The 25715-nt window shown below is 47.2% G+C and overlaps 1 protein-coding gene across 5 annotated transcripts in view; it reads left to right on the top strand.

Annotated features, from left to right (window-relative positions):
* The window catches only part of MSANTD3 (Myb/SANT DNA binding domain containing 3), a 310518-nt gene that overhangs the window by 86252 nt on the left and 198551 nt on the right, over window positions 1-25715 (top strand). The window lies entirely within an intron of this gene.

Below are 25715 nucleotides of genomic sequence, written 5' to 3'. Positions count from 1 at the left end.
AAGAGGGAAGGAGGAGGCGCCCCGTGATGCACGGGACCGAGGCGCAGGGTACATGGTGACTTCTACCTGAGGCAGGAGCCGAGCAGAAAGGGGCCGCGTGTCTGAGGTCAATAACAATAAAAACAACAACAACAATAATAATTTAAAAAGCACATTTTGCATATCAAAAATGGACCCAACCTACTGGACTTCCGGAATGGCTTTTTATCTCTCCTTGGCCTCCCAGTTTCCTCCCCTTATACCATTCACTGCATTCTTAGCTAGCGCCAAGACGCCTCCTGTGTTACTTGTGCTTTACAAACCCCAATAAAGGAACACACGTTTCCTGGGTTCGTCCCAAAGATGTGACACCTTCATCCCCCGCAGGCATCGAGATATTTTAAAGGGAACACTATTAGATTCTGAAGTGATAGATTTCTAGCTGCCTGGGGTGTAGCTCCGGGTGCACATGAGATGATGTAAAGACAGGAGTGATTGAAAGTAACGTTTTTGAATCTTACTTTTATTTCTGTAGCTTGTAACGTGTCACTAGTATGTAATCACAATTGTAATGCTATTAATTTTTATTAGCCCTGGTGTAATAGTACCGTTAGCAGTAGTGTGGAGAGCGAGGCAGCGGTAGGGGGGCGGGAACTGGGAGCCGAGGCAGCGGTAGGGGGGCGGGAACGGGGCCGGGGAGACATGGAGAGCGAGGCAGCGGTAGGGGGGCGGGAACGGGAGCCGAGGCAGCGGTAGGGGGGCGGGAACAGGGCCGGGGATACACGGTGAGCGAGGCAGCGGTAGGGGGGGTGGGAACGGGGTCCGGAGACACGGAGAGCGGGAGAGGGGGTGGGAACGGGCAAAAAAAAAAGCAAGCACTCACCTGGACTTCTTCCGGGTGCCTTCAATGCCGGACCAGATTCGGGGGCGTTCCCGAGGGCTTTTGGCTGACGTAGCGTGACGTAGCCAAAAGCCAAAAAATCTCGGGAACGCCCCCGAATCTGGTCTGGCATTGACGGACAGTTACCTCTCCCAATGGCTAGCCTCCATTTATGGAGCTAGCCAATGGGAAGAGGGGGCGGAGACCCGACGCCACACACAACTCATAAGGTTTTTTGGCGCATGCGTACTTTGTACGCATCGCCAGTCAAAACCTAAAAAAGGCAGCTGAACACCATTCAAAATAATTTTAAAATAAAATAACGCTTCGAGTGGATTGTGATGCAGGCACTTTTTCTGGGAACTGCATATGGCACTCTCTCAACTAAAAGAGCTGAATTTTCTGACATTTCTTGTTTGTTAGGTCTTGTGTTAGCCAAGACCTTTTGATTTTTCTAAAAATATATCTATAATATACTGACTTAACAGGGCTTTCATCCACCTCTCTTCATCCATTGGTCTGTTGTTGTATCATTCACATTTTGTTCCACCCACTACAGATTACGGCACGGGGCAATGAACCTACTTCAGCCACTGACTAAGTTCACTTTCCGTGACTGCATTTAGCCCTTTCACAAGGAGCACTTCCACACACAAGGTAGTTCCCATCTGTGCTAGTGTTTTTGTTTGTTTTCACTTTATGATTACTTCACTGTTGCCTTTATTTGTAGAACCTGATGTGGTAGCAGGACACTTTATACCAGATGTGAACACAGGGCACATTCCAGCTTTATCAGTTCCTGTCTCTTGCCAGTGCTGTTGTAAATTATTTTGTAGTGATCTTTGTATATCTGACTGCAAACTGCACTGCAGCGTTGTGATTGACAATGGGGAGCCTGGGTGCTTTCTGGTTCCGGGACTCGCCGGAGAAGTGGAGGAGAAACGCGACCGGCGGAAGAGGTAAGTGGTATTTCTATTGTGTCCCCCCTCCACCCTTCTCCCCGCCCCTCCACCATCATTCCCTGCCAGCAGTTGCTACCAAAACATTTTTGCCTTTAGCCAATATATTTTTTTTAGATTGATGAGGTTCCAGCAGCACAATAATGTTGTGCAAAAACCATGGCCAAACATAATCAAAATTTGATAAAAGGCCGGCTGCCAACGCCAGGCCTATTGGCTTTGCCAATGCTTGTTGTTTGTGCAGTTTGCATGTTTATGGTTTCTCAAAGTTATTTGAGATAACAGTCAAGTGGCATGAAGCTGCGCCATAAACAAAATCACCCCGTAATAAATAGACGTATTTTACAAATCACAATACCGCGAATGGCGTCACATGTGACGTCACACGGGCTGTGAATTAAGGCATTACAGACAACACTAAATATACTACAAATATTGTGATCACAAATAACAGCGACTGCGATACCACGAAGGCATCACAAGTGGCGCTCTAAGCACTATCAAGACTGGTTTCAAAAATTAAACCACATGTTATATAAAGGGCGAGATTGCAAGCAACACCACCAGGATTGACGTCACTGTGTGATTTCAAGACTGACATAAAAAATAACATCACTTGCAGTCAAGAATGAGATCGCTCATAAGACCATCTGAAAATAAGACGGGCGCCAGATATTACAGCACAATCAGTGGCGCAGCCGGTGTGTCATTGGCCCTGGGGCAAGGTAGGAAATTGTCCCGCTGTCAGCTGTTTATATTGCAAAATACATAAATAATCAGGGTTTGATTTCCCTAAGACTTCTGGGCTCCGGTGCCACTGCACCTGTTGCACCAATGGAAGCTACGCCCCTACACATAATTTCAAAAGTGACATCACAAATATAAAATATGGACAATTGCTTCACAAATCACACCACGCGATATCAAGGCCCATCTGAAAGAGAACCGCTTGTGATGTGTTAAACCAAAAATGGCACCGCATAATATAAAACAATGATATTACATACACCACGTGATAGAAATAATTGCTTCACAGCTGACAGTGTGTGATAAGATTCACAACCCACTGCCATCACGTGGATGACCACCAGATGACACCACGTGCGCTATCAAGAATGACGCGATAGAGCACATTATGTGATAACACTGATATTGCATACTATCACAGAGGCAGCAGCAGATACTCATGAATGCTCATAGAAGCACGGGAAGCATGGTCTATAGAATGAAGCCCTATGTGTGAACTCCACTGCGCGTCCTTTGCAAAGCGCGCTATGGGTGCGACTCGCCCTGCATTGGATGCTGCTGGGCGGGGCTCGCCGGTGGGGGCGCGATGCCCTTCCACGAAGGGTCAGCCGGTCTCTCAGACATCCATGCGTGAATGATTCACGTGTATCCCCCCCACCTCCAGCCAATGCGCACACACCGAGCCTGATTTCTCATTTATACTCAAACCCCTCGTGACCTTTTCCAAAGCAAGACATAAATTACTCGGAGACATGTCAATTAAGGGTTCTGCTCGGAAGGCCTCGAGGAGCCCTCCGAGCACAAGGCCCTCCATTACCGAGGCAGCGCCGCCGTACCACGTCCACCGACAGAAAGCCGAACAACTGAGGGGGCGCTAGAGGGCGAGGCCGCATGGGCAAGAGTGGGGGTGGGGACAGTTGGGAGACTCTAAAGAGCCCTGGGCAGTTGCGCAGCAGTCAGTTTCCACCGGTGCAGCAGGTGCAGTGGCACCGGGACACAGAGGTCTAAAGGCCCCGCCGATGCCGGACAATTTCTGTGTTCCACAGTTAGGGGTCCATTTCCTTCTTTGAACTACAGTACATGACACGCCAGCTATGCCACTGGTGGAAGAGTGCCATGAGTTATAGTGTAAGCCCCATATTCACGTGCTGAGTGGAAAGAAACACACCCATAGCTGTGGGACTGACAGGCCCACACAGAGCCCCAGACCCCGGTGCGACTGCACCTGCTGCACCATTGACACAGGTCAGAGGACGCGAGGGAGAGCGATAGGAGCGCGCGAGGGAGTATGGTCGCGAGAGTATGGTCGCGAGATAGCATGGGAGGGGAAGGGTTAGAGGTTGAGGGAGGGTGAAGTCAGCGATACCACTTCATGTGGTGATGGAATGGGACAACGTGATAGGGAGGGACTAGGGTGTGACGGAGCACCGTGATGGGAAGGCAGTATGGACTACTTCCTTGTGTGGAGGGAGTGACAGGAAGCAGGGAGGGAAATTGGGAGCTAGCGATGGACGAGACAAGGTGTGAGGTGAGGGACGGAGAGCGTGACAGTGATTGGCAGCCAAGGGCCGCGAGGGGGCGTGTGAGGAAGAAGGGCTGATAGGGAGAGAAATGGTGACAGCATGGAAATGAAGGAAGGAGGAAGTATGGTAGAGAGAGGTCTGAGTGGAGACCCGGCAGAGGAGAATGAGGGGGGGGGGGGTGAACAGAGAGGGGCGCGAAGGAGGGTGGAACATTGTCCTTGGTATTGAAGAAACACGATGAGGCAGGATCGGGAATGGATGAAGTAAAGGCGGGAAAAAATAATTGTATGGAGGGAGGGCAGGCAAGAGGCTATTAATTGGGGGGGTCGCCTGACAGAAAAGAGGAAGCATAACAGGAAGAAGCGTGGTAGGGAGTGGAGAGCGGCATGAGCATGTTAAGAGGTAGGGTCATAGGAAGGAGGGTGTTACCGACGGGTTATGGGTGGGGGAGCATGATATGAAAGGGCAGGGTGCGACTGAAGGAGGGGGCGTGGCAGAGAGCACATTAGAGATGTGGCAAGGGGTGTGGGGGGGGCATGACGCAGAAGGCGCTTGGTAGATAGCTGGTGCTCGAGACAGCATGAAGGAGAGCAGTCTGCTGAAGACTCGTGGTAGCGAGCTCACCGGTGAAATATCTTACAGGGAGACATCGACAGGGTCAAGGAGAGAGCTTCGAAACTACAAAACACCAACAAGGTCATACATGCAGCTTTCAAGTCACTGAAACCTAAATAGGGTCAAGGAGAGTCGCTCCGAGAGACAAACTAACCAATTAGACCTCTTTCAAAAAGACACCAGAAGGGCTACAGAGGTGGCGTCAGAGACACTGAAAATAGGAGTGAGCGATTTTTTCCCAATTTACTGTTGCATAATTGCACACATTTTTATGAAAATTACACAAAAGGCAAAATCCAGCATTTTTTGCTATATTTTATCATGAAATGCAACCATAGCAGTTTGGATTTTGATCTAAAAATTAGCAGTGAATTGCACATAACACGAACCGCAATGCCATTCTGTTCGTCTGCATTGCTCCTATGCAGAATTCAAAAAAGTACATGAGATTACGCTGTTAAATCACAAACAGGGCAAAGAGTAGTCTCATGACCCCACTAAACGCCACTAGAAACCAGCATCAGGAAACAAGCGGGAGGGGGCGGGAAAGGGGGAGGAGAGACGCAGAAGACGGCCGGAGCAGGAAGGCGGGTGCTGGCAATGCCGGAACAGATTCGGGGGCGTTCCCGGCTTTTGGCTGACGTCGCGTGCCAAAAATTCTCGGGAACGCCCCCGAATCTGGTCCGGCATTGACGGACAGGCCCGTCTTCCAATGGCTAGCCTCCATTTATGGAGCTAGCCAATGAAAGACGGAGGCCGTTCCTGTCTCCCGTATACATCTCAAGAGGTTTTCGCCTGCGCGAAAAAGATGCGCAGAGCGCATCTTTTCGCCAGGCAAAACCTAAAAATTTGAAATAAAACAACAAATTACATGTGAAACTCCATTCGCAGTATATCTACTCTAATGCCAATGCGGAAAAAGGTATATAGGGAGCACAACATGCCCTCTAAAAAAAACGGATCCTGGAACACACCAGGGCAATACAGAAAAAGGACCCTGTCTATGCAATGGCCAAGCACATGATTAGCCACCCTGGTTATACTTGGACAAACATGACATATTCTGGCTTAGCTGCAATCCCTCCGAATGAACGTGGAGGGGGATAGAAAAATGCAACTAAGGAGACTAGAATCGAAATTAATTATGAAATTTAAGACCACACAACCGATGGGACTGAACGCAGATGAAGAACTTCATGTTCATTTATAATTTACGCTTGAAATATGAGTAATAAGTTATGTCTTGTTTTCTGAAGATTAAGAGTACCACAGCAAAGGGACAATATCTTTCCAAGTATTAGTGGCAATTAATAGCGGTGGCCAGGGCACTCAGCCCTAGAAACACGGAATAGCTATCCTATCTGCCAATCACAGTAGTTGTATATACAAAAAAGTGAATGAAATTCGCGAACCAACACTGTAAAATTTAATAAAAGCACACAGGATGTATTCTCTACCGCTAAGCCACATACACCTGGACACTAATCTCACCAATACACAATATGTTGAAATTAACACTATATGCATGACATCAAAAGGGCACTTAGTCCGATTAACAAATAGAGAAACCGTTTATGATTTACGTAAATCTTTGTCATTTCCATATTTTTTAACAAAACAGTTAGGAAATGTTGCTTAAAAGTTGAATGATAATTTAACTACAACGCCCACAATGCATAGGGTGCAATGTGTATATATGGCAAAAGTGAAAAGGTACTTATTGTTCAAACTACTACCGTGATCAAGAACGCTACGTTCGAAACGCGTAGGTCTTCGCAGCCTAAAATAAATGCTGTTTAAAGATTTCCCGAGTGGAGGGCCATCATTTGTTGAACTTTGAGTGAATAATTTACGGGATCTTTCCTTGGTCCCGTTTTGGCACCAGCTCCAACGTGCTCCACCTGCGACGAGGCAAGTTGCGAGTACATATATATATATATATATATGAATCCTAGTTCTACAGTGAATGCACATCAGTACTAAGTTCAAGTACAACACTGTACATTAATAGCATTAGAACACACAATTATGTAGTGCTAATTGCACATATATATGCATATTTGTGACGTGTAAGGGTGGAGCCAAAATTGCACTGCTCCATTATTGATTAATACTAATGTTTACCAAAATATACAATGGCATAGAAGTGAATGGTATCCGCAATAGAATACTCTGAGTGTCGAGAATGTTATACTATCTGCATACCGTCTACATATTGATCGTCAAAATTCACATCATTGTGCCCCCGCTTTTTACCTTTGTCAATTCACTACAAGATACTTCATTGGCATGACAAGTCAAATGAATGTTTCCATAGTAGATAAATCAAATCAAATCAAAACAGACTTTATTCGGTAATATTTCAACCATAAAAGTACAATAAAAACATACAGTACATACATCAAATTACATTATAAATTCAGAGGGTAAAAGAACTGTGATCATTACATACAGTGATTCAGTCATTGGTCCAGGCAAAGTCGCAGTTTAAGAGACAGTTTTAAAAATTCAAGAACTTGAAGGACACTGTTGCTGTATAGCAATTGTAAGTATAAAAAGGCTGGTCGTATCTGTTTAAAATTCATTTTTTTTAAAAGAGCAATTAAAAAGCGTTTACGGGGGAATTCATAGTATTTACATAGGAACATAAAATGCATCATGTCCTGTGGAGACTTACCGTCGCAGCCACAGGACAGAGGATGTTTACAGAAGCTCTCCTTTTTGGGTCTGATAAGCAGATGTTGAAACTGATTGATTAAATCTGAATCTTGTAAGCAGGAATTTATCATGGGTGCTGAAAGTGCCGAGTAGATAGGACTCTGTTGTCAAACATGTTTTTACCATGATGAATTTCCTCACACTAACTTTTTGTAGCTCAGCACCCTCCCTCTCAGCCTTCTTACGCTGGAAGAACAACAGCTTAACTGAGTCAATATCCGCCTGCTCAATTCCTTCTGGGTGTTCAAATAATTCCGGACGGCCCATCTCGGTAAAACATGATTTTAAATACTTCAACCAGGGAGTGCGTGAAGCGTGCTCAAGAGCCAGGAAATCCTTAACAATTAGGTGTGTTAGGGGGATTTCCTCACATAACCACATTTTCAGCCAACATAGCAGAGGTCGTAGGGTCAGGATATCACTCAGGTACCCTACTCCTAGTTCCTCATGTACTATGAAGTTTGAGGTAGAGGCCGAAACGCACAAAAGCCGTTTATAAAACAGATTTTCTGTGGTCTGAAGTTGTTCCCCCACCATATAGCCCCAAAGCTCACTCCCATATGCTGCGGTAGCTACAGATTTTGCTTCATACAATTTAATCATAGCAGCCGTTGGTTTTTTGCCAAGCTTTGACGCAAAGTTAAAAATGGAGGCATTAACCTTTGAAACATCACATTTTTTCTTTGCGAGTTGGGGGGCCCAGGATAGTTTAGAGTCAAAGAGTACTCCCAAATAGGAGAATGTACTTGAGAGTGGTATAACTGTCTCATCTAATTTAAAAGTATATTGTCTCTTTGGCTGTTTCCCTACCTGCATGATGAACGATTTGGAGTTGTTCACTAACAAATCCCTATCTTTCATAAATTTTTTGAATGCATTTAGTAACAATTGAAGGCCATTTTCAGTTCTTGCTAACAGAACCGCATCGTCTGCGTATAACAAGACTGGAATGCTTCTAGTCCCCACTCTTGGGCTGTCTGATTTTACCTCCCGCAAAACACCATCCAGCTCATTTATATAAAAATTAAAAAGGAAGGGGGCCAGTATGCATCCTTGCCTAACCCCCTTCCCGGTTCTAAAATCCTCAGTTACAGATAAATCTTGGGAATACCTTACATTTGCACTGGTGTTATTATGGAGGTCAGCCAGAAAGTTTATAATATCATTGTCCACTCCCTTATCCTTCATGGACCCCCACAGCTTCCCCCTGTTAACACAGTCGAAAGCTGAGGATAGGTCCATGAAGGCCAAGTAGACTGTGCCTTTTTTAACGATGGTATATTTACTTAGTAATAAGAAGAGATTCAGGCATTGTGTTGTAGTCGAGCGGCCATTACAGAAGCCATATTGGGCGATGGACATGATGTTTTTGTCCCGTGTCCACTCAACTAGTCGCCGCAAAACTATTCTCCCCACCAGTTTGGCCACAGAATTGATCAGGGAGATAGGCCTGTAACAAAGGGGACTGTCCCTGTCCCCCTTTTTGAATATGGGCACAATTGTGGAGAGACCCCATGACGTCGGGCACCCTGCCCTTGAGGCTGCGTTAATAACTGCCGCTACAATCGGTGCCCAAAAATTAGGATCAGATTTGAAGAGATCCGGGGGTATCCCATCCGGGCCAGGTGATTTGCCCGCTGTAAGCCCCTCGATACCCATCACGACCTCTCCTATACTAACATTCATACAAGGACCCCCAACAGTGCATTCATACGGTACCACATTGATATCTCCCCCCCCATACAGTTGTTTAAAATGAGCAACCCATTCCTCTTTTGAGATGACACATTCTAACCCTTCCCCTGGATCTTTCACCAGGAAGGGTTTCTTTAGCACCGCCCAGAATTTAGCACTGTTTTTCAGTGTTTGTGGTTCCAGGATCTCAGCCCAGGCCTCATTCCTCAGTGCCTCCTTTCTTGATACAATGGCTGTTTTATATTCTTTACGTGATCTCTGGACTAATTCCTTGTTGCGAGGTTTTAGCAGTAAGACTGCTTTGAGATCACGGGCTGCTTTGGAGCATTCCTTATTGAACCACCTTGGACCCTCCCTACCTCTATATTTTAGGGGTTCTGTCATTGAAATAGCTATGTTGTCAGTTAAGCTTTTGAAATCCGATAGAACCTGGGCTGGGTCTGAATCAACTTGGGTGCATCTGGCAATGATTTCACTGCAGTTAGTTTGAATATTCTGATATATGAGGGCCGGGGTACACATAGACCATTTTAAACGACGTCTACCGTCCGTAGCTGTAACCCTACCCCGACCTAAATTACGTCCTTCTCTTTCCACCCAGGGGCCCCCTAGATGTATAGTCAAGGGATTATGATCACTGAGTGGATTGCTATCTATAGAGAATGAACGCACAAACACTTGCATGGGGGAAGTTAGCAACATGTAATCAATAAATGTCCCCTTCCCGTGCCCTTTAAAGGTAGGGGTGCAGAAGCGCTTTGAGGGATCACATAAACTCATTGCAATCGTGAGACCATGTTCGTTTAGTAGGTTATTAAAAAGTGTCCCTTCCACGGTATGTTCTAAATGTAGACCGTTAATCCTGGGACAATACAGTTCCAGGAGGCTTTTGTCTAGGGGATCACTACATAAATGAGTGTTGAAATCGCCCATTATCAACAAGTTGTGTGAACAATCCCTCATTGAAGTGCCTATATACTCACTTAAGGATTCGGAATGGGCGTAACTAGTAACATTATTAGTGGAGTTATAAAAGTTGATCAGACCAACCTTGCAGTTACCCGCCGATAAAACTAAACCTTGTATGCCAAGATTACTTGAAGGCCTACTTACAGTTGTGCATTTCAGTGCTACCGATATGAACATTACCATACCCCCCTTGATCTACCCCGGGTTACTGGTATAGCAGGTACAAAATATGCCTTGTAGCCATCCAATTGAATATCACATTTCACTGACCAAGTCTCTTGTAAACAAATGATTTGGAAGCCCCTAATATAGGCTAACCAACTATCATCCTGCATTTTGTTCTCTAAGCCCGCCACATTCCAACATATAACATTATTTTTTGGTGTAATTGATGGAATCACCTCTAACGTTTGTGCTACAGGCGACTGGTCGTTTTCCTGACCCTCCAAGGCCCTCAGTCAGTCGCAGGCATCCAGCCCTGAAAGCATATCAAATCGGTTATGTGTAGGAATATTGTACCCTCTGTTGTTCAGATTCTCGGCATTAAAATTTGCAGGTGGTATCCGCCAGCCATTGGCGTTTACTGCTGGCGTTTGCCACCCAGGTAGCCCACTAGTGTCATTGTTATACATATATGGTGTTGCCGAATTTGGTGTCTGAATTTGTGTTATGGGTCTGTACCCACGGAAAGTATTAGGGGGATTTTTAGGTGAGTTTTGGTCAGGCGCATAGAAATATCCCAGGGGTCGCACACAGACACTGTTTGTGTTGTAAACCAGTGAGGATGCGCGTAACAAAACTGTAGCAACGTGTTGTGGGTGCTGAAAATTAACGATTACACAGTCCCCCGTGGTTGATTTCCTCGAAGGTCCAACCCAATTTACTCTTACAGTAGATATAATTTGATCGTAGTAGTGAGATGGAAAGCCACAGTTTTTGTTTAGCCATGCCACCGTTTTGTTTTTTAATGAGTCGTGTGATTCTCCATGAGGTTGTGCTGCAATTTCCTCATAACGCGGGACATTGGTCAGCACAACCACAAATGGGACGCATTCAGGGGGGAGATTTACATTCCTAAGTCTAGCCCTCTGAGGGACCGCTGGGCAATTGCCCAGGGGGGCCGGGGCAGGGGCCTGATGGGTCGGCTGAGTCACAGGAGCCGCGGAAACCGCGGCTACAGTAACAGCCACGGTTTCTTGGTTGGACTGCCTCTTCTGCTGTGTACTCTGTCCCCTGAGCAAGTGCTCCTTCCCACTCCCGCCAGGAATAGTTGTAGGTGATATCACGGCTGGGGCTGGGACTGGTGCAGGGGTCATATATCCTGCCACCAAACTACCCAGTCTTTCCACCTCAGAGGCTACTATGTCCAGTTTGGACATTATTGGGGTAATTAAATGTACAATTTTAGCCTCCAGTTTACCTACTATTGTATTTATTAATTCTTCTAACTTGGTGTCAGACAAGGACACACTTCCTTCGTTACTACAGCCCTCTTTATTGGATTCTTCCACCACCTGAATGCTTGCACTGTTAACATTAGTGTCCCTAGAGTTATTGGGTTGGTTGACGTGAGTTTTAGATTTTGCAGACTTTCCCCCACGCCTCCCCTGAATCTTTCTGCATTTCCTCACTGGTCTTTGTGTAGAAGAGACCTCCGGTGGTTCTACTACTGAGTCCTCCTCTGAAGTGACAAGCAGTTCCACTGGATTCACTGGGTTCTCAGAGTGCACCTGTGCCTGTGCAACTACGCTGGGGACCTCAGTACTATGTGCAGCCTGTGCTAAGATGCATTCTGGCACTTCTGTGGACTCATTAGATGTAATATCCATACAGGGTGAAAGACTTTTACTACCCAATGAAGCCCTACGTTCATTGTTAATTTGTGTAACTTTTTTGAACACAAAGTTGTCCAAGGTACGTAGGCCCGATGTAGATGGGTCCATGGTAATGGTGGGCATATTAGCGGGTAGCAGAGCGGCTATATTAACACAGTCTCGAGCAACAGTTACTCTTCAATACTGCAGTATGTAACAATGAGGGAAACAGAGTCTTACTTGTACTTCATAGTCCATGGAGCCAGGATCCGTGGCCCGACCCGACCTCTTCCGGCCTCTGAGGGCCAAAGAGGGCCCGCCCTTTGCCCGGGCTTCTCCCGGCCGGCTCCCGCGCGCGACTCGCGGGGCGAGAGGCGTTCCGTTTACTTAAGCGCCTCCGGGCGCGCTGGTGACGCGAATGCTGCTCGCCTCCCTGGGGCACCTGGGAAGGGTAGTTCGCGTTGGTCTGGCCGTTTCCCTCACGGCGTGGCAAATAGCGGGAAAAGCCGTTGCCCTCACGGCTGCCGGTCCGCTGTGACTGTGAGCCCCCTGGAGCTCGGGACGCTCCGTTTACTTAAGCGCCTCCGGGCGCGCTGGTGACGCGAATGCTGCTCGCCTCCCTGGGGCACCTGGGAAGGGTAGTTCGCGTTGGTCTGGCCGTTTCCCTCACGGCGTGGCAAATAGCGGGAAAAGCCGTTGCCCTCACGGCTGCCGGTCCGCTGTGACTGTGAGCCCCCTGGAGCTCGGGACGCTCCGTTTACTTAAGCGCCTCCGGGCGCGCTGGTGACGCGAATGCTGCTCGCCTCCCTGGGGCACCTGGGAAGGGTAGTTCGCGTTGGTCTGGCCGTTTCCCTCACGGCGTGGCAAATAGCGGGAAAAGCCGTTGCCCTCACGGCTGCCGGTCCGCTGTGACTGTGAGCCCCTAGTAGATATCTTGAGTACCTCAATTAATTTGTCACAGGCCACTTCCTCAGCAATTTTGAAGTTGATTTTAATAGGTTGTTTGTGTTCCACTCTGATGTTTCTAGTAGCCATCACAAGGCACAATTTTCTTTTTATGAGCAAGAGTATTTTTCTTTCCTTGTAAATGTCCGAATTTTTTTTCTTGCCTCAGCCGTTTAGTACAAAGTGTATTTTGGTCTCTACTTAAGTCATACTCTTGGTATATTCCATCATCTCCAGGTTTCTACCTTGATCGGTCAGAAAAACTCAGCCACTCTTGTCTATATGTAGTGAGTGTTGTGCTTTGGGGTTTTGACCACCTTGAGATATTCTGCTATGTTAAGCTCTGTCTCATTGACCTGTAACTTTCAGTTTTATTTTTGCCTATGGTGAGTGAGTACCATAATAGATAGTGTAGCACTTTTTCAAAGGTCTTGTTGTGCCCTCAGAGGATTAGTTAGGTCTTGGTACCCAAATCAGAATGCTTGGCTTGTGGACCTTAACTACGATCAAAGGCTTCTGTTACTGTATAACCTAATGAGACAGTGAAAGGGAGTTATATAGGAGGTGTTGCTGTTGAACACCCGTGTTTAGGCACTGTCTTCACAGACTCTTTAATGGTTTATTCCTCTAAACTTTGACAGGGAAGGGTTAGGAGAGTTTGAAGTTAGATTAAGGGTGGGGCTTTTTGTTGACTCGCGTCTTAGCTTACAGGGGTGTGTGCGAGGAGTTTGGAGATGGTGTGGTCCTGCAAAGGAAATATGTGGCGTAGGAAGAAGTGCCTGAAGCAGAAAGAGTAGAGTAAAGGTGAAGTACTGGGCGTACGTGGCAGAGCATTATACAGTGAGTACGACGAATGGTCACTTAACACAGTTCTCAAGCTTTAAGCTCTGCAGTAGGTGTGAATCCTATTTGGATTTGATTTCTCCACCACACCACCACTGATGAGACAACAAAAGTTTGTAACCCAGGTCGTTTAGTCCAGCCATGTGATTGATGTACTAAATCCTGCCATCATAAATATGGACTCCAAGGATGCTGTGGTATGCCCAGCAAAAAAAGGGAAATTGTGTTTTGTATTTTAGATCGTATTTAATATTTTAACATGATTTGAACTTTTTAATCAGAAGTTTGATTGTTTTATCATTCTTGTTTTTGATCTCATTTATATTTATGATGCTAATTACATGGATGTATTCTTTTTTTATATTTTTTTAAGACTGCGCTAATGACAGCTTGTGTATATTTTGATTGTTCTAGGAAAATAAAAAGTTTATTATTGATATATTGAATGGCCCAGTTATCCTGCTTTTACCCCTGTCAGCTGTTTGCGTTGACCCGCAAGGAGCATCTTTGCTCTCCAGCCAAGCCACCCTAATCACTCTGCAACCAAACCGCCCGGCCCGGGTACCAAAGAACCAGTTGTTGCCCCTTGTTCCAAGCCCCATTGTTCCCAAGTGCAGCATTTTTTCAGGTGGCCCCCTTCACCGCTGCATGCCCAGCTACAACCTCGCCATCACCATCACACCTGGGCAGTTCCTGAAGAACTGCTGGTAGTTTTTCGGACCTTGGCCCCTACAACTCTGAACCCTGATGGTGAAACCCTGAAACACTGTACCTACCTTTATGCATCCATGACTTTTCATTCCCTAGGATTGCACATTGTGCGCAAAGGCGCATAGGTTTGATGGTTTCTTACCTGTGCAAAAAACAGTACTTACCTTTGAACAAAGTTCTGGGTTTTGTTGAAATATATAAAATGTACCTGTTCCTTCCGTAAATAGACCAATTGGTATGTTGTTTTAGCCTCATAACGGCTATGGAACGTCCAGCTCCAGTGCTGGACGTTCCATTGCAGCTATGAGGTTTGAACGTTCAATGGCCGACGGCAGCACTCCTGGGGTTGTGGTGCCGTCGGCCGCCCAACGTTCGAAGCACTTAAGAGGTTAAACAATATTTCCTGTAACAAAGTATTTTCTTTGTCTATGCATTGCTGACGTTTTTTCAATTGGGATACACACAGTATATAAATTGCACTTATTGGTTCTTATGGTCCTGTGATCAAGGCTACCGTGACGTAGCCGAAACGCGTCATGCTGATGACAGAGGAACAATAAACCACCTTTGAAGAAAATTCGAGCGCTATTTTGTGGTCTGTACCTACGTTTGCAGAATCAGAGTCTAGTGCCGATTAGTAGGAGTGTGGAACGGATATATATATATATATATATATATATATATATATATATATATATATATAATATATAGTCAGGTTCAGGTTTTAAAGTCTTTATTTCGATTATTAAAAGAATCATAAAAGACAATTTTACAAGCAATAATTAATTGACATTAAATACACATACATTAAAAAGGAATTAAACAGTTCGTAGACAATCCTGAGTCAAGTTCCCTAAAACAAATTTCCCCAAATAGAATGGGATTACAAGTAAATTCATGCTATCCAGATTTAAGCTACTGTTTTGCCCTGAGTATCCACGCCCAACCCAGATATTTGGCAATACACACTGTGATAATTTCCAGTGTGTTAGTTTTTAATACATGGATAGCCTCTTCTGATTTTCTTATGGGCAGTCTCTGAAAGAGTGGTTTTAGCCATTTGATCCTTGGTTCATGGTATTTAGGACAAGCAAACAGAAAATGGCCCTCTGTTTCTTTCTGGCCTGGGCACCATTTGCATTGATCCGTGATGCTAGAGGACCAATTTTTCGTGAAGGTATTCAACGGCAAAGTGCCCACCCGGAACTGGTGGAAGAGTTTCCTGTCTAGGGATTTGGAAACCGTGTCCCAGTAGTGTTCACGTATGGGGTCCAACTTAAAACAAAGAAACCTACCAGTAAGACTAGTAGAGCAGGAGGCATTTATTCTGTTCAGGCGAAGCGTGGACCAGTACAATTCTTTAAATGCCTGTTTAGTTGGAAAAATACTAACAGCTGGGGAAGTCCAAAGGTACTCTAAGCCCATGTCCGTCAAGATCGATTTGACCGTTCGGAACCAGGGAATTTTTTCCGATCCACTGATTGCCCTTACTTCTACTACCCCGTTTGCAAATAGGGTAAGGTCGGGCGAGGTCCATAGGCGCCTCCAGAAGGCAACCAGTCTGAATCTGGCCAACTCGTTAATTGGAGGACATCCTAAATCCAAACAAAGGGGGATTGAGGGGGACGACTGTGGCAAACCAACCAAGTTGCGGAGGAACTTACACTGTATTTTAAACAGGCCCTGCAAATCCATATGACCCCACAGATCCGCACCATATAGAATTGCAGGGTTAATTTTTGCATCGTAGATTTTGAGGGCTGGTGTGACCCGCTTGGTAATAGATTTCCTTTGCTCACTCAGTAAACAGCCAGTAAGTCGTGCAAGTTTAAGATGTTGGGCATCAACTTGTGTTTTCCATTTCAAACGACTATCTAGCATAACCCCCAAGTATGTCATGTTCTCAACTTGGTCCAGCTTGACCCCTCCCATACTAACTGTACTCCGGACAGTGTGGTTCTTGCTTAAGACCATAAATTTGGTTTTCCCAACATTCACCTTAAGGTCGCTGATGACACAGAACTCCTCAAAGCGGTCCAGGGCCCGCTGTAGGCCGCTGCGTGTTCTGGAGAGGAGTAAGGTGTCATCAGCAAAGATGAGCATTGGGAATCGCTGTCCTGCCAGCATGGGAGCATCAGTTGGGGTCGATTCAAAGAATTTTACGACTTGGTCAATAAACAATAGGAAGAGAGTGGGTGCCAAAACACAGCCCTGGCGGACACCACGGGTGACTGGGAAGGGTTCTGTCACCTGGCCCTGGTCACCCCATCTTACCCTTGCAAAGTTGTCCTTATGCATTTTAATTATCAAGTCAAGCAATTCGGTTGGCATCCCTAGAGTCTTCAGGACTCCCCACATTTTCTCCCTCGGTACAAGATCGAATGCGGACTTCAGATCGATGAACGCTGCAAAGATGGTACCGCCGCCAAGCAGCACCACCTTCCAGTAGATCAGACAAAATCTGAACACCTGGTCGATGGTGCTGGTTCCTGATCTGAAGCCCGCCTGCATTGGGGATAGGATGTCCTCCATCTCAATCCATCCTTGGACCCTGCCCAGGACCATGCGAGCGATAAGTTTTTGTATAGAGTCAATAAGACTAATCGGGCGATAATTACCCGGACTAGACCTATTGCCCTTTTTATAAATCGGCAGGATCTCCGCCCCCTTCCAAGATTTGGGTATGCCTGCACCTGCAGCAATGGAGTTTGCCACCATGACAATGTATGGTATCCACAGGGCAGGGTTAGCTTTGAACAGGTCAGCGGGTATAAGATCCATACCTGGCGCTTTCCCTCGCGTGGTACAATTTAATGCAAGCTCGACCTCTCCTTCTGTAAAAGTGATGATCTCGCTTTGGGTGGTGGAGTGGGGAGTCTTTTCAATTGTGCTAGATGGCGTAGGGTTAACAGCACGGAACTGGGTTGCATAGAAGATCACCCATTCATTGGGGGGCACATGGTTTGTGGGGATACGTCCGTCCGGATCCTTCCCCCACTTAACTATTTCCCAAAATTTGATGGGGTTGCTAGACATGGAGGCTACCAAGAGGTCGGACCAGTATTTATCCTCCCACTCCCTTTTAGCCTCCCCTTGTGCTTTCCTATAGGATGACCTGGCGGCTTTCACCAAGCTTGCATTCCGAGACTTAACAGCTTTAACTAGGGCAGTATGTGCTTCCCTGCATTTTTTGTTGTACCATTTGTGGGGACGAGTGGGTACCAGGTTATTTCCCTGTCGGCAAGGTTGAGAAAGCAGGATTTTTAGATCTTCAAAGCAGCGATTATGGAGATTTAAGATGAGGTCAGCTTCTCTGGTTTTGTCCCCCAACTCAGCGTGAGTCAGCATTTTATTAAGAGTATTGTTAACCACACTAGTAATCTTGTTTCTCAATAGCTCGTCCCCCTCAATTTTGGACCATTTTACCCTCTTCCTATCATTTGTTAAGTAGGTGTCCCCCGTCTGTGAGATACCGGGTTCCTCTAATCTTGCTAGACCTGGCACCTTTAATTGCAGAGTCAGGGGATTGTGGTCGCTTTCAGGGCGGGGAGTTACCTCCATGTCCAGCATCAGAGGCCAATCTGCTACTTTTAACAGGATGTAATCGATGCGGCTTCTTCTTAGCCCGTTGTCAAAAGTGCAGCTGGCTCCCTGGTCTGATTTAGTTCGGCCATTACAGGCCCGAAAGCCACTGTTAAGACAAAAGGCCGTCCAATTTACCGCTGCCTCTGTGGCAGGTACTGGTTTTACAGACGTCAGCTCAGGTATGCCCCATACTGTGTCCTCCACAGAGCCCCAACAGTCCCCAGGGTCTAGTAGGGGTTCAAAGCAACAATTTAGGTCCCCAGCAAGCAAGATGACATTGGTACAATCGAGGGCTGCCAGAGCAGATTCTAATACCTCCAACAATGGTGGCGTACGGCCACCTGGCAGGCCTCGTGCATATATATTTAGCAATATCAGGTCCTGGTGGCCAGTCCTTCCCAACCTAACAATGAGGAGGTCCGGGTTTGGTACACTTATCTCCGTGATACAATAACCCAGGGATTGTCTCACCCAGATCAGTAACCCCCCGGAGGCTCGCCCTTTGGCATTCCCAGTAGCACTTTGAGTGGCTGCTTTATAAAAATTTACATAACCCTGCTTATAAATTGGGTCCGCAGCCCAGGTTTCCTGGAGTAGTATGACATCATATTTATCCATGAACTCAAGCCAGTCACTAGAATGGACGCGGTTTTTAATCCCAGCAATGTTCCAGGACGCTAGGGCAAGAGTTTCCGATGTGGGTACCATAGAAGAGGCCACCGCCTCGGAGACTGCATGCGTATCCTGTCCTGTCCCAGCTTCCAGCCCATTTTCTGACCCCCCCGTGAGGCTATGTTCAACCAACAACAAAGAGGTTCCCCCTTCCCTTGAAGATGGTGTATCCTTCCCTGTTGATGATGGGACCCTTTTCCACTCCTCTACCATGACTGTGAGTTGGGTGGGCGCCTGGCCCTGCCTCTTACCCCCTACCCCAGGGTCGGCATTTTCTACGGGTTCTGATGTTTGGGGTGGTTTATGGAGTCAATCAATTGCCTCCAGATCGGACAGGGGACCAAAGCGGTTGAATAATGGTGGAAAAATTGGTAGGTGTGGTGTCATGGGGTTGTTCTTAACGATGGATCGTCCCTGTCTCGGGGCTTTTTGGGAGTGAGCCTGTCTTTGGGGATAGAAATAAGAAAGGTCTAAAGTTTGGACGTCCCCCTGTCTGGCAAACCTGGCTTCTCGACAGATTGTATCCACCACCCAGGAGTCCCTGAACGATATTAAAATACAATCACCCTCCAGATCCTTGGGACTCTGGCCCACCCAGTCAACCCTCCTTACAAATAAGATTTCTGTTGGCGAAGATGGGGGCAGGGGTCTGTTTTTATTCAGCCAAAAGATAACCTTATTTCGCAGGTCTTCATGAGTCTCCCTTTTACCTGATGGCAGTGGGGCAACACCGGTCAGCACCATGGTATAAGGTGTTGCCTCTATGGGGATATCGACCCGCGGCGTGGGATGCCTGGGTTGCTTCTTTGCCAGGGGATTAAGGGCATTTTGGTGGTTTGCTTGGGGCCTATGGGGTGGGAAACTCTGGGTGGCGGTATTGGGTTTTACCTGAGGGGGTAGTTTGGTTGGTTGACGTCTGGCGGGGGTTTTATTCATAGGCTTTGTCATATGAGAGCGTTGGGGTGCGGCCTTTAATACCTTATTTGGAGAATTTTTATAAGCACTCCCTTTGTTGGAATTAGGGTTGTCCGTTACTGGTCCTGGTGGATTATGATTGTTATCAACTAGACTAGGTGGAATAATAGTTGTTTTTGGGGCCAAAGATGAATGGGTGTGTTTAGCCAACCCAGAATCTATGTCCGATAAGGACAATAGTATTGCAGAGTTCGCATTAACTACAGCCTCCAGAGAGTTTATTTGCAGTAACATTAGTCTAGTCCTCTCCAAAACAGGTGATAGGAGGTTTTTCATTAAAACCTCCATCTTTGCCAGCAGGGAATCATCACTGCTTAAACATGTTGGACAAGGGTTTGAGGAACCTAAGGAAATAAGGGAGGGGCATAGGGTGTTAGGCAATGCATTTGTGCATTGATTTCCGCTTGGATGGCCTGAACCTAGTGTGTGATTACCAACGGGATCTTTTAATTTCGGCATCTTGGATTCTCTCCCTCCCTTATAACTGGAGTCTTGTTTTCTTTTCCTAGAACCCTTGTCTATACCTGTGAGATCTGTGTGAACTGGGGCATTAGAATCTACTTTGGGTGAGTCAGGGATTAAATCGACCGAATCAGAACTTTGTTTAGTGATATGGCTATCCTGAGTATCAATTTCTCCTGTTACTTCATGGTCGTCCAGGGGATGTTTAGGGAAAAGTGTAGTGTGAGCAAGAGGATTTATCTCCTCGCTATCCATGTGGACAATAGCTTCCGTGGTGTCTAGGTGTATACAATTGAAAGCTGCGTGTGCTTGTGCTGGTGGTACGGGGCTGGGAATCTTGGCCAACCTACCTAGTGAAGAGCGTTTTCCGCTAACTAAATCTAAGGAAAGACGCTTTTCCACCATTGCAATTTCCTTTTCCAGGATACCCGTGGCTCGCGTGATAAAAGCGTCTAGTGGGCCTGATACCACTCCTGTGGGTGTTTGGATTTGGACGTTGCGAGTTTTACCGGATCTCAGAACCATGATTTCGGAATTAATCCCAGCTTCTATAATCGTACCTGATTACAATCTTTATACAAATGCGATAAAACTAGATAGACCGCCCTGATGGACAGTACGAATATGCAAGAACCCAAACCCGCTCCGGGCACAATTTAGCCAATCTTACTATTGTTACACAGCAGACCAGGGATTGTGGGCCGGGGCCGTCCGCTGCCGTCCTCGAACGGCCTCAAACGGCCCGCTCTTAGCCCGGTCTTTGCTCCGGGCTGCGTCCCGCGCTGCGGGAGGGCTGGTCCCAGTTATGCCTGCGCTCAGGAAGGTGGGCGGGCCGCCAGGGAGAGCGGACCGGAAGTTGTTACTGATCTGGCAGGGACTCCTGGGTAATGGAGTCCCTGACGCTCGCAGCCCTGCAGCCCTCAACCACTGACACAAGGTTTTCCCCACTAGATTCAGGGATGACGCCCCTTGCAGAGTCCAACGCCGAAGCGGCACCCGCGGAGCGGGTGCGGCGAGGTCCGGTAATGCCAGGTAATGCCTGTCTCCCAAGCCGGTGAGCGCGTCCTTGTAGTGCGCTGTCTGTAAAGTTGCAAGTGTCCCGCTGGTACTGGGGGAAATTGATGTTTTTAAAGGTCCTTCGGTGGGCGGCCGCCAGGGAGAGCGGACCGGAAGTTGTTACTGGTCTGGCAGGGACTCCTGGGTAATGGAGTCCCTGACGCTCGCAGCCCTGCAGCCCTCAACCACTGACACAAGGTTTTCCCCACTAGATTCAGGGATGACGCCCCTTGCAGAGTCCAACGCCGAGGCGGCACCCGCGGAGCGGGTGCGGCGAGGTCCGGTAATGCCAGGTAATGCCTGTCTCCCAAGCCGGTGAGCGCGTCCTTGTAGTGCGCTGTCTGTAAAGTTGCAAGTGTCCCGCTGGTACTGGGGGAAATTGATGTTTTTAAAGGTCCTTCGGTGGGCGGCCGCCAGGGAGAGCGGACCGGAAGTTGTTACTGGTCTGGCAGGGACTCCTGGGTAATGGAGTCCCTGACGCTCGCAGCCCTGCAGCCACTGACACAAGGTTTTCCCCACTAGATTCAGGGATGACGCCCCTTGCAGAGTCCAACGCCGAGGCGGCACCCGCGGAGCGGGTGCGGCGAGGTCCGGTAATGCCAGGTAATGCCTGTCTCCCAAGCCGGTGAGCGCGTCCTTGTAGTGCGCTGTCTGTAAAGTTGCAAGTGTCCCGCTGGTACTGGGGGAAATTGATGTTTTTAAAGGTCCTTCGGTGGGTGGCCGCCAGGGAGAGCGGACCGGAAGTTGTTACTGGTCTGGCAGGGACTCCTGGGTAATGGAGTCCCTGACGCTCGCAGCCCTGCAGCCCTCAACCACTGACACAAGGTTTTCCCCACTAGATTCAGGGATGACGCCCCTTGCAGAGTCCAACGCCGAAGCGGCACCCGCGGAGCGGGTGCGGCGAGGTCCGGTAATGCCAGGTAATGCCTGTCTCCCAAGCCGGTGAGCGCGTCCTTGTAGTGCGCTGTCTGTAAAGTTGCAAGTGTCCCGCTGGTACTGGGGGAAATTGATGTTTTTAAAGGTCCTTCGGTGGGCGGCCGCCAGGGAGAGCGGACCGGAAGTTGTTACTGGTCTGGCAGGGACTCCTGGGTAATGGAGTCCCTGACGCTCGCAGCCCTGCAGCCCTCAACCACTAACACAAGGTTTTCCCCACTAGATTCAGGGATGACGCCCCTTGCAGAGTCCAACGCCGAAGCGGCACCCGCGGAGCGGGTGCGGCGAGGTCCGGTAATGCCAGGTAATGCCTGTCTCCCAAGCCGGTGAGCGCGTCCTTGTAGTGCGCTGTCTGTAAAGTTGCAAGTGTCCCGCTGGTACTGGGGGAAATTGATGTTTTTAAAGGTCCTTCGGTGGGCGGCCGCCAGGGAGAGCGGACCGGAAGTTGTTACTGGTCTGGCAGGGACTCCTGGGTAATGGAGTCCCTGACGCTCGCAGCCCTGCAGCCCTCAACCACTGACACAAGGTTTTCCCCACTAGATTCAGGGATGACGCCCCTTGCAGAGTCCAACGCCGAGGCGGCACCCGCGGAGCGGGTGCGGCGAGGTCCGGTAATGCCAGGTAATGCCTGTCTCCCAAGCCGGTGAGCGCGTCCTTGTAGTGCGCTGTCTGTAAAGTTGCAAGTGTCCCGCTGGTACTGGGGGAAATTGATGTTTTTAAAGGTCCTTCGGTGGGCGGCCGCCAGGGAGAGCGGACCGGAAGTTGTTACTGGTCTGGCAGGGACTCCTGGGTAATGGAGTCCCTGACGCTCGCAGCCCTGCAGCCCTCAACCACTGACACAAGGTTTTCCCCACTAGATTCAGGGATGACGCCCCTTGCAGAGTCCAACGCCGAAGCGGCACCCGCGGAGCGGGTGCGGCGAGGTCCGGTAATGCCAGGTAATGCCTGTCTCCCAAGCCGGTGAGCGCGTCCTTGTAGTGCGCTGTCTGTAAAGTTGCAAGTGTATATAGTCTTGTTGTTCTAATTTGGTCTTGGATTTATTCTTTGAGTGTGTGTCTGATTTATTGCCTCTGTGAGTAGAACAAAGGCTTAGCGCTACCCTCTGGTAAGACTAACTAATCGGTCACACTACCAAAAGAGAGTCTTAGTATTGTCTACTTTAGCCTCTGTAAGACAATTCGGGAACCACTTGACTCTTTACACAGTTTACTTCTTTTTCAGAGCATTATATATAGAGCCATCTTCCTACAGGGACAAGCAAGCAGAAGCATATTCCATTCCACTAGAGACAATGTAGGGGTAAGCAAGTTAGGCTCAAAAGGGTTAAGCCAAGGGGGGAGGGGGGGAAGGGTGGAGGTGTGGATGGGGAGCTAATACCCTACAGCCCAGACTCCTCTGTAGCCATGTTTTCGAATCCCAGGGGAGCTTTAAAGGCTCTGGTATACTTGGGCTTCCTTAGGCCTCTTTTAGCTTCCATAGACCTTTTAGCTTCCATATGTGATAAGGCACTCTCCTATCCCGCCCAGGTATACAAATCCTACCACCGCTTAGATGTGCGAGGAGGCGTTCCAGTTTATAGGTGTTTGACACTTGACAAAAACAAAAGGCACGATCAATGTATTTGCTAGTTATTTATTTCTCTTTTGGGTGTGGGAAAGCGTTCAATTGACAGGCCTCAGCAGTACAGCCTATGGCTTTTCCTGTGACTTTGTTAATTAGTGTGACTTCTGTCCAATAAACCTGTATGTGATGACAAGCCCATGACACGTGATGGGATACACTGCTTCTGCCTCTGTGAAGTATTTATTAATTGTGTTCATGAGTGAGAAAGGTCCTGTCTGTTCATATATCATTTTTTTATTATGAATCAATTTAAACCTAGCGCTGGAAGAGGTGTTCAGGATTATCAAAAGGATTCTTCCCCAAGCATAGTCTTTAAATTCTCCCCCATCCTCCTCCCATTTAGCTTTTAGCTCATGTACTGTACACTTTGTTTGCTGCAACAGCATTCAATAGACCTGCTTTATGGCTTTAGTTTTACCAGATATAGAGCGGATGAACTGAACAGTCTGATGTGTGGATGGTGCCTCTGTATTACATTTCCAGGTCTTGCAAGGTACTGAACGCAATCCGGCGCATAGTAGTTGAAGGCCAGGGAAAACAGTGGATTTACAGAGGAACTGAAATATATGAGCTCACTCTTCCTCAAGCAGGTCACCCACTATGGAGATCTCCCACCTCTAGTTATCCTGATCATCCCAATTCTCCATCAGGTGGTAACCGCATAAACTCTGGGTTTGTTCGATTTGGGGAGCTAAGGGTTTTGTCTTGATACATTTTTATTGCCAGTTTAAAATGTCTGAATTTGTGTATTGTTTGGCCCACATGGGTCTGTGCTTTTATGCAATTGAGAGGGAATTTAATGGTAAAGAAAAATCTGCAAACAAAGTTAATTTAATCTTTGTGTATGTACTTCCTAGTGGTCATATTCTGCACTATATTTTTAGAAAGTCTAAATTGCATAGAAGCCCCTTGGTGATGGGTACCCGCAGGACATCAACTGCATATAAAAGGCATTTTTGCAGACCTACAGTAATCAGACGGCTGGGGAATGTGGATTCTTTTAGCAATTCTGTCACCTAATTGATTCAAATATTCCTCACTGGAAATTAAACAACAGTAGTTTTAACCTGAGCTGTGGCTGTCCAGTTCATAATTACTGTTTGCATTGCCTTTTAACCTTTTTTCTGTGACTACTGTAGTGAGTCAGTGATCAGAATTTTAAGTGAATCACTACAGAAGTTTTCTCATTTCTCCACCACAAAATTATTTTATAGATTGCCATGCTTTTAAATAATCCCTATCCATAGTTTTAAAAGATATGGAACTGTAAATGTAAGATTGTGTTAAGGTAGTTCATTTCGTATTCTAGACCAGTAGCTAAATTATTTGATTCGGTTATGGCCAGTGAAGTGTGTAGTCTGAAGCATCATCGCCATAGTCCATCTTGAAATTCCTGCCCCTATCATCACTGGAGCAGACGTCTTCAGAAAGGAAATGCAAGGTTGCATTGCTTGACTTGCTTACCCTTTGAGGCTCACAGTGTGCCCAAAATAGTGCCATCTGCACAATTGCCATTTTTCAACAGTTTTTTTACCATCCATTGCTTGGCAAGCATTTCGTTCCTTGTAACTCTGGGCTTGCCTGGTCGATAATCCCCTTGTCTATCATGTTTTTCTTGACAAGACCTTGGTCATTTCCCAGATGACTGCCCCACCAGTCAGACATCCAGCAACCCCGACCATCTCTGGCATGATACATTGTAAAAGTAAAAGGGGTACTTTCCAAAGAGATTATTAAATCCTTTTCTTCCATAGAGAGTGTTTCCCTTTAAGTGCACGTTGGTAATACCATAGAGGATATTGTTGGCCTGGACATGCACTTTCCATAGTGTAAGGACACTTTCAGAGAATTTTCTCCCTTCTATCACATCTGTGATAAGAGGGAGGACTTTTAGAATTCTGTAACTAAAAAAAAAAGCTTAAAACGTACCCACCGCCTAGGATTACTGCACATCATGGAGGGGGTTGGGGGAAACGTATATAAGCGACACTTGTTGCTCTTGGGGCTTGTT

Source organism: Lissotriton vulgaris, chromosome 4_1 (genome assembly GCF_964263255.1).
Source record: "Lissotriton vulgaris chromosome 4_1, aLisVul1.2, whole genome shotgun sequence".
NCBI lineage: Eukaryota > Metazoa > Chordata > Amphibia > Caudata > Salamandridae > Lissotriton > Lissotriton vulgaris.
The sequence above is the reverse complement of the archived record's forward strand: the minus strand, read 5'-3'. Positions and strand labels throughout refer to the sequence as shown.